General features: G+C 38.4%; 1 long non-coding RNA gene across 1 annotated transcript; it reads right to left on the bottom strand.

Moving 5' to 3' along the window:
- Positions 1–1,817: 1,817 nt before the first annotated feature.
- On the bottom strand, positions 1,818–7,746 carry LOC116789819. The gene is made up of 3 exons (XR_004358163.1): positions 7,497–7,746; positions 6,363–6,491; positions 1,818–1,898 (listed from the first exon to the last, which is right to left on the bottom strand). It is a non-coding gene; the product is annotated as an uncharacterized LOC116789819 (long non-coding RNA).
- Between the last annotated feature and the right edge of the window lie 1,288 nt (positions 7,747–9,034).

Raw genomic sequence — 9,034 nt, 5'->3', positions numbered from 1 at the left:
GTGATGAGTGTTTCATTTATGAGGGAATTGGATTTCTAGCTGTAGTTTGTTCCTTCAAATTTTAAGATCTTGTCTGTAAAAAGCCTTCTCATAATCTCTGTAGAACATTTTCCTAACTACCACTAACACTCAGTACATTCAGCTTCATATGATCTTGGTATGTATTTTCTAAAATTGTTTCATCTCTTCTGCCTGAATTTTTTTCTGATGTACCCCAGGCCCTGACTTAGTCAGCATCAACAGTCAGCAACACTCTTCTTGATACACTGGTCTTTCTTGAGTTAAGGTTTAACGTTTTCTTTTACTTTTAATATCTGCGCACCTTTGCAGGGGCTGTGTGGAGAAATCCCTGTGATTATGCCCTCCAGCTTGCCAGCTTTCTGTCAAGTGTTTTGTTTCCTTGTGCTCCCCTGTCTGCATCTGAAGCCTCTGATCTCACACCTACACTGCAACTTCTTTGGGATTCTGTCCTTGGTTAGTCTTCCCCAACCCCACCTTAAAAACCACCTCTCTTGACTTCAAATACAAATCCCTCTAGTGTACATGTGCCAACACAAACTACTTCAGTTCCCCGCTATCTGCATCTTACTATGACAGCTCTCTGGATCACTAGCTGATGATCAGTATGGCTGAAATAGAGTTGTTATTCTCTACACCCTTCTCTCTCTCCAAGTTAACCTTGCACAAGGTCTCCTGTTGTAATACTGCCATCCTTATGATCACTCAAACACACAATTCAGATATCATCTTCAACTTAGACCTCTCTATAGATCCTCTCCTAGTAGCTATGTACAAGGATTACAGAACCTTACTGCTTAGTGCATGAGGTAGTTTTCCCACACATCCATATAGGTAAAACTCTTCTCCAAACTCTTATCATCTCACGTCTTAGTTATTCCAGTATTGTTTCTTCAAATCCTGCCCAAATGCCATCCTGTTGGATGGTCAAAGAATAACACATATACCTTAGCCTACACTGCTCTTCACACTTGAGATTTTCAGAAATACCTGTAAAGGATAGTGTTATCTTCAGATCCTTCCTTCAAACTTTCTCTTACACTGTGCCAATTAAATGCTGAGAAAACTGCTGTGCTACACTCTCAGCCCCGCACTGCCACTGAGTCTTCTGCTTCCTGGTTATACCTACACTGCAAGGACTTTTGGGCAGGGCCAGCTTCTTGTGTTTGTATAGTGCCACCCAGAGCAAAGCCCACTTTATGACCAGAACTTCTGGAGGACATTGACCAGTACTGCAAAGCACAGCAAAGCATCACTGTGGTAAGAGCAGCTCTCTTTGTCAGCATAACTTTCCTTGATGCAGAAGGCAGTGAAACCCCAGCAGACCTTTCTTCCCAGACTTGTCTGCTGCAGCTTCTCTTAACAAAATAGTGTCTGCTTGACTTGGAGGCAGTCTGTCCAAGGGACATATCAGTGTCTCACCCTTTGAAGCCTGTCTAGCAGTCAACCAGCTTTCTTTTCCTCATCAGAGAAAGAATAAGGTAAAGTTTTAAGAGACAGAGCGAACAAAAACAGTGTCAAAACAAGCAGGGGCCAAATCCAGAACCTATTATATTTAAAGGAAATGCTAAATTTACTTTAATGGGCTTTGACAAAGGTCCCCTGTTATAAAGAAAAACAGGCTGAAGTTGGCCGAGTCATCACAGTAAGAGGCAGAACTCTCTTCCAGTTCCACCACTGAGTTATTCAGCCATTCCCAGCCACCTGCTGGCAGTTCACACTCCCTCTCCAGGCTGCCTTCCTGTAAAACTAACATATTCCAGCTGTTCTGTGGTCCCAGGCCTTAACTCTTACCTCCCCTAAGTACTTGTCTTCCTCCATATCTTCATTTTTCCCAAGGAACTTCATTTAATGGACTTTATGCAACTCTGTGATGAGGCCTAAGAGAAAGGTGAACTGTTTAGATTCTGGAGTAAAATAAAAAAACAAACAAGCCCAAATTTGGATCTTCTTCCTTTGGGAATTCTAGAGGGGTGAATAAGATAAAAATAATAATCTGTTCTGGATCTGAATATTTTGCAACCACTTGGTATTTTAATTCTAATGAGAACATAAAAATAAGTGATAAACAGGTCTTTAGCATTTCCCTTTCAAATTTATATCTCAGGAACAAAATTAGTCCTTGCCACCCAAGTTTTACATACATATTCTATCTATACTTTTCATATATATATGGATATAAACTTCTTTGTTCTAGTTCTACGGGACAATTGCTGCCTTGGTATATTTATAATACAGCAGACATAGTCTTAGTACTGTTGCCATGTGTCACTGGTCATCATGTGAGAAAAATCAAGGAAAAAACCCTACAGTTTCTTTATAAAAACAAACAAAAGCCTTAATTCAATTTCCCTAAACTAAACAAAAAAGTGTTATGATAATTTTGTATGTGTCTTCTTGTCATACTGATAACCAGCTACAGTACAGAGAATAAGTACTTCAATTCCATCCATGGTTCCCACCTATTAGGGGAAAGGTAAATAAGTTCTTCAAGAAGATTGCTTTACTTTGCTGCTTTTTCAAAATACATTTTCACATCCTCAGGTACTGTGTGTGGCCAAGCATTGTAATTGTTTCAGTTGGAAGAAACATCAAGTAGAATCTGTCAGTAAGTCAAATGCAGGGTCATAATTTAGGTTCTAAAATGTGAATCTGGGAGATGATGGGGGGAAAATATAAGAGGTCTACAATGACAGTACAGACACTAAGATAACATGGTAGCATACATTTAACCTCCACCTTGCACTCCACCTGTTCACATACAAAGAGTCAATTTATATTCTGTATGTTCTGTCTGTTTTGTGACAGAACATACACAGTTCATATTACAAAGTCATTAGCTGACATGCCTTATTGCAGGACTAATGTACTCTGTCAAATGCCTATACATGGAAGGAAGCACTTGGGATTGCAATGAAAATATCCATGAGGGATAGCATTGATTCACACCTTACTGGAGGTACTTACATAAGGCAAGCCAGCTGTTAAAAGGAGAAAGCTGGTTCAGTGCATTCTACAAGGATTTAAGACAGTTTGAGAAACAGTCTCAGTTATTAGGAATACCAAAGTTTTGGTGATCATCAAACATCCTAACAGGTGGCTAAAATGCACCGAGACCTAGCTTACATCTCAACTTTCATGTAGTTGAGAGTCCTTATCAATAACGTAAAAAGGATTAGAATAAGTTTTTACTACAGAGAAATTAAGCAACAAATAAAATTTATTCCAATTTTGATTTTTTTACTTGTATACAGTGATATATGTACATTCTCAATCTTTAAAAATAGTTTTAAAATTATATATTATTTCTAAGAGTATCAGAAACTGTACAGCATGAAAGGCAATTAGAGCATTGTATATCCATAGGAAGTACTTCAACAGATAGATGTAGAAAAAGAGGGATAAGATGGATTACCCTAAAGCATGCAGGAATTGGTCCAGAAATGTTTCAAAATTTTGCCATTGAATTGTGAAAGAAATAGTGAGAAAATATGGGAAATCCTATGCAAACCACAAAAAAAAATTCTGTGGATGATGACTAATCTTCTCTACTGAGCCCATATGCAGAGGCTTTTCCCTGCCCCTAAGAAAGCTAATCAATAAAATATGGAATCTAATTTGGATATTTATTTCTAGATCAAATATAAATTATTCATTGGTTCCTTTTGCAATTTGGGGGATTTTGATCCTGCCTCTTAAAATTTCTAAGTGAAGAGTCTATTTGAAACTTTTCACTATGATATGAGTACCCTGTGAAAGGAGAGAGTCGGTAGTGTCTACCAACCTAGACTAAACTGACTTTCAAGACAGCTAAGACGGCAGTCACATGGGGTTTGGTATATGCTTCATTTAAGGATGCTAAAATTATATGTCTGAAGAGTGGAAATTTGAGAAGTATTGATTTTAACTCTGAGTTACAAATCTCTCCAATTTATTTTTGTATTTGACTCTTTAGGGAGATTTATAGGGAGAATTAGAATATGAGTCTCCCACGTAAACTTCCTGTTGTGTGAAGTGGTATGCTGGTAAAATAGCCTTCAATTGCCACACTCTAAATAGCTCCAGGAGGTCCAAGGTATGGGGACATGGGGCAAGAGAGATAGAGCTTTGTCTACGATTTTGAGTAACTGGTGACCCTATAAAACAGGTTTATGCTGAGGATTATATCTTTCTAATATACTGTACAACAATGACAGTTAACACAGATGCTTTAGCAAGATCTTGCTAAGCAATGTATCAGCTTCCAAAAGCAAAGGCTGACAAGTCTTTAAAAGCGTAGTGATTGCTATTACAAGTTGCTAAGTAAGGTGTTTAGAAGTATTTAAAAGACACAATCTCTGGGTTAGCTGACATTTTTCTGACGATATTTTCTACTTTGTTTCTTACTCAGATGGCTTCAAATGGTGATTTGGGCAGCTGGAACCTGGGGGCATATTTGCTTCATTACATAGACTATTTTGTCAGCTGGAGCTGATTTTTTGTTAACACACAGATGGACACAGAAAACCTTCAAAGACGGTACAAATTTATTTTGTTTTAAATGTAAATACCACCCTGGTATCATTAATAGCCAAGCTAGCTTGTTCCTCTTAGCATTCTATGGCTTATATGCCAATAATCTCAGGGCTTTATTTTGCCTGATATAAATTTTCATTAAGCCTGAGGAGGGCTCTTTCTGTCTTTCCTGACTGATTCAGGTTTAATTGGCCTCTAAGGATAGTAAGCTGCTTGAGGGTTCTTTCAGAATCTGTGTTCCTCTGCTTCTTTGCCAAATATTTTTTTATTTCATCTAGCAATTTGTTTCCATCAGCTTCTTTTCTCCATTTTTGCTGCCAGAGACAAAGCTGCTACATTTTTTCTCTCATTATATAAGCATTCCCCCTATCCATGTTCTTGGAACAAACATCATTTTTCAGGTAGCTCCACCTTTTCTTTCAAAGTCTATTCTGACATGCCTTTAAAAAAGGTTTAGTCAGAAGATTTTTGCTATTTGCCTCTACTCCGGTCTAACTGAATCTCTGCAATAGATGTGTGGGCTGACCATGCCATTTAAATTCTTTCCAGCAAGGCCAAACCAAGTATAAAGAAGTCGGAACATAACTGAATCTGAGATAGAGACAGCATGAAAAAAATAGAAAACCAGAAAAACCCTATTATATAAGAAATTCAAAATTATACAGAAAACTACTTTCCTCTTAACTTTCTTTTTCTTTCTTAATAATCATATAACATTCTTGAAACTTTTTTTCCTTCTTTCTATTAGGGAAGACTAGGATTCTTATATGATTTCCTTTTAACTGAAGAGTTTTGCTATCCTTGTGCATTGTCCTGGTTTTTCATTCTCTTCAGTGTGGATATAGAAGCTTCCATTTCAGCAATATTTTATTTCCATAAGAGTACCGAATCTATTATTTGCTTGTCGTGTCTCTGTGCTTTTATAGTTTCAAAAATAGTCCCATTCTGCAACAGTAATTAGCAGATTTCTAAGCTGGTAGCTCACGGTTTGCTTTTTTGGGCTGTCTTTGTAGCCAGTACTTCTCTGTTCCCCTATGCAGCTTTATTCATGTAACAGATTTCCAACCATAAAGTTTGTGACAGTCAAAGCCATCTCTCTTTTCATAGATGATCACAACATTCAAATTAATGGCCATTTCATATGGCTGAATACTCAGACAGCCAAGCTGAGCCTGAGATGGATTCTGATCTCTCACAGATGATACTAGGTTCTTCAGTGGTGTAAACTACAAATTTTGAACCATAACATTGTCAAATATGCTCGCGTGTTCATGTCATATTCTGACATTAAAGAGTCTTTTAAAAAGGAAGAGAAAACTATTCCAGAATTTGGTGAAGTCCTGGATAGTAACAGCAGAAATTTTATCAAGAGGAGTCTAGCAAAAGTCAATAATTTACTGCATAACATTTTTTATGTGTAAGAACTAAACATTGCACAGAAAGGCTAAAAAAATGTACTATTTATACAGGGAGAGAAGAAAGACGAAAGACTCCAGAGTGATAAAAGTAATGGGAAAGAAATAATAGGGAGGAGACAGAAAAATAAAATGTTAAGACAGAGCAGTCTGCTTCTGACCCAAATGTGGTGAATGCTTCCCATTAAAGCAACTGTCTCAAACTAACGAGCACCTTGAATGAAATTCTGCATACACTAAACATCAAGGGGGACAAGATTCCATCACAGTGTTTGAGATAAAACCAAATAACTGTATAGATGTTTAAGACTGCTGTTAGCGTGCTTTTCGTAGTCTTTCTTGAAATGAAAAGAATGAGAGAGAAAAGCATGGAAGTAAATAGTTTAACAGTCTCATGCGAGTATTTACGCTTACCTGGCTGAAGAGAATCAGGAAAGTAAGTTCTCCCCGCTCAAGTGCTTGCTTGTAATTAGTCTTGGACCCTTTCGTTACCTTTTTCTTCCTCAAAATGTGCAAAACTTTCATGCTCGAAGAAATATTAATCTAAGGTAACAAGTGATAATATATTTGCCTTAGTAAGTTTACATATACAAAGAATATATGTCAATGGATACAAGATCTCTTTTATAAACAACATAGCCTCACATTACCTGATAATCATCAAATACAGTAGCTGTATCTCAGCCTGGTTTTGAAGTCTTGGGATTGCAGGTTCACATTTCACTTCTCTGCTATGCACAAATTGTCTGCACACACTAAATGAACAGATCAAAAAGTGTGCTGCCAAACACAGAAACTAAACAAGAAAAGAGAAGAAAACTTTTGGCCTCTGTGGTATTTTCCAGTTGTTGCTACTTTGAGCGTTCCTCAGATTAAGCGCAGGTTAAAATACCTCAAAGACAAATGTCATTTTAAATCGCAGGGATCACTAATATGTGCTGAACAGTGCACTTCAAAAACAGATCACATTTTGCATGCACACACCAGTCTTTAAACACTCAGGTTGCAAACTGTTTATATTTGACATGCCAAGTGCTGGGGGGAGGGTTGGTGTTGACTTTTTTATAACTTAGATAACTATTAATTTTTTAAGAACTTTGTTATAATCTTTTACAGCTGTTAACATTCTCTTATTCTGAAATCTACAATCTTTTTACAGTATTTGGTGCTGAACTTCAAAACTAGCCTGTTTCTAAAGCATGAGAAAAGTCATGAACATTGAAAGAAAATTCACAGCCCTTACTCAAAATAATAAAGGTGTTTCACTTGACTCATTTTTTGTGGCATAACACTGAACCGAGCTTTAATATGGCAATCACTCACTTCTGTCAAAAAACTTAGCAAAACAAAAGAATATAACTTGTGTGTAAGCAATAAATTATTTATGAATTTGTAGATTTAATTATATATTTTTATAAAAGTGAGAATTTTTTCTAATTTTATAGGTTTAATTGCATGAAGTTATATAGATGGGATAATGTAGTCTTGCACAGTTTTAAAAACCTGTGTGATGACTGAACAGGGGACATCCACAAACAGCTCTTTTACCTGAACATTCTCAGATGTAAAGGTCCCTTGCAATGACATCAGGCCAGTTAACTCTGCCCCCTTTTTATGTGTTCAACATTCAAGAGCAGAGTCCTTAGTTTGTTTTTTTACACTATCTCACTCATAAGCAGGACAGAACAAAGTTTTGACCATTTCTGCTCCAATGCTCTCTGCCTTCCATAAATAAACAGACAGGAAACATCTGTTACTCTTGCTTGAAGAGGCAGGAGGAGCAAAGGGGCTTCTAAGAAATTTGGAGAGCTGCAGAAGAGGTGAGTGTTGAGTGAGGCTGAAAATCAAGGACTGAAAGATTAACACTGGGAGGTTACAGTTCACCTCACATACTCTGCTCCCGAAGTCAGAGCTCATCCATGATTATTCCCACTCACTAGTGTTTGGTATCGTACATGTACTAAGCGGGAAAATTGTAAAATATGCCAGATCCTTCAATCCTCCTGCATTTAAAATATTTTTTGTAGCTACACCTTCCTCTGAGGACTGTTAAGACTTTCAGGGAAGCTCTCTCCAAATCTCAGATGAGCAAATACATAATTGGTCATATAAAGAGGTAATTAGCACAACTGAAAATGGTACTATTTCAATTCTTTGGGTAAATACTGATCGGAGAAGTCGTTTTTTTTCTAAGGAAACATAAGAGAAGTCCCCAAATGACATTAAGAATTGAACATAACTTTAAAAGGTGTGTTATTTACAGAAACTACTTGAATAGCTCCTTTGGAAGCATTTTGAGCTGTTAAATAATAATGTATTTAGGATACATTACATGTAGTTAGAACAGCTACAAATGTACGTGGAAAAATTATGATTAAATCCTGTTATCTCAGACAGCAGCTTCGGCACAAATAACCCCCAGAGCGAATTCTGGATTTAAGTCAAGAACACAAGGCTATGGCACCTGTGACTGCCTATGACGCCCCCTCACCTCTCACTGGCATGGCAGCACACTGGACAAACATCACTTAAAAACAAAGGCCACATGTTCGCACCCACAGCCCACTCTCACCACCTGCCTTTTCCCTCCTTAGCCCTGCAGGCCTTGTGTCACCTGGTAATGGGCAGAGGGGAGACGGGGCTTGGGGCCACAATGCCCACCCTGCGCTAGGCCACAGATCCCCGCTGCGAGCAGGACCTGGGCCAGCCCTTTGGGATGGTCTCTAAAATAAATAACGTCGATCCAATTGTGCTCTGTGTGTGCACATCCCTGTAGAGGTGGCTGCAGTGGAGTGATGGCCCGGGAGCCACAGGGCTGTGGAGATGTGGGGGGCCTGTGGGTCCTGCACCTGGCACCAGTGTACTGTGGACCTGGGCCACCACACGCCAGCTACCAGAACCGTGGAGACCAGCCCTCACCACAGCAGGGAGACTCGGCCCATGGGGCTGGGGAACTGAGAAATAACTTTTTCCTCCGACAATAAATAAAACCAATGTGCAAAAGAGCTATGGAAGAGTCAAGCAAGCCTGATGCTACCACAAGACCAACCCCCTCTCTCATTCTTAGCCTCCAGTCTAGTTCCTAA

This window comes from Chiroxiphia lanceolata, chromosome 7 (assembly GCF_009829145.1).
Source record: "Chiroxiphia lanceolata isolate bChiLan1 chromosome 7, bChiLan1.pri, whole genome shotgun sequence".
Classification (NCBI taxonomy): Eukaryota; Metazoa; Chordata; class Aves; order Passeriformes; family Pipridae; genus Chiroxiphia; species Chiroxiphia lanceolata.
The sequence above is the reverse complement of the archived record's forward strand: the minus strand, read 5'-3'. Positions and strand labels throughout refer to the sequence as shown.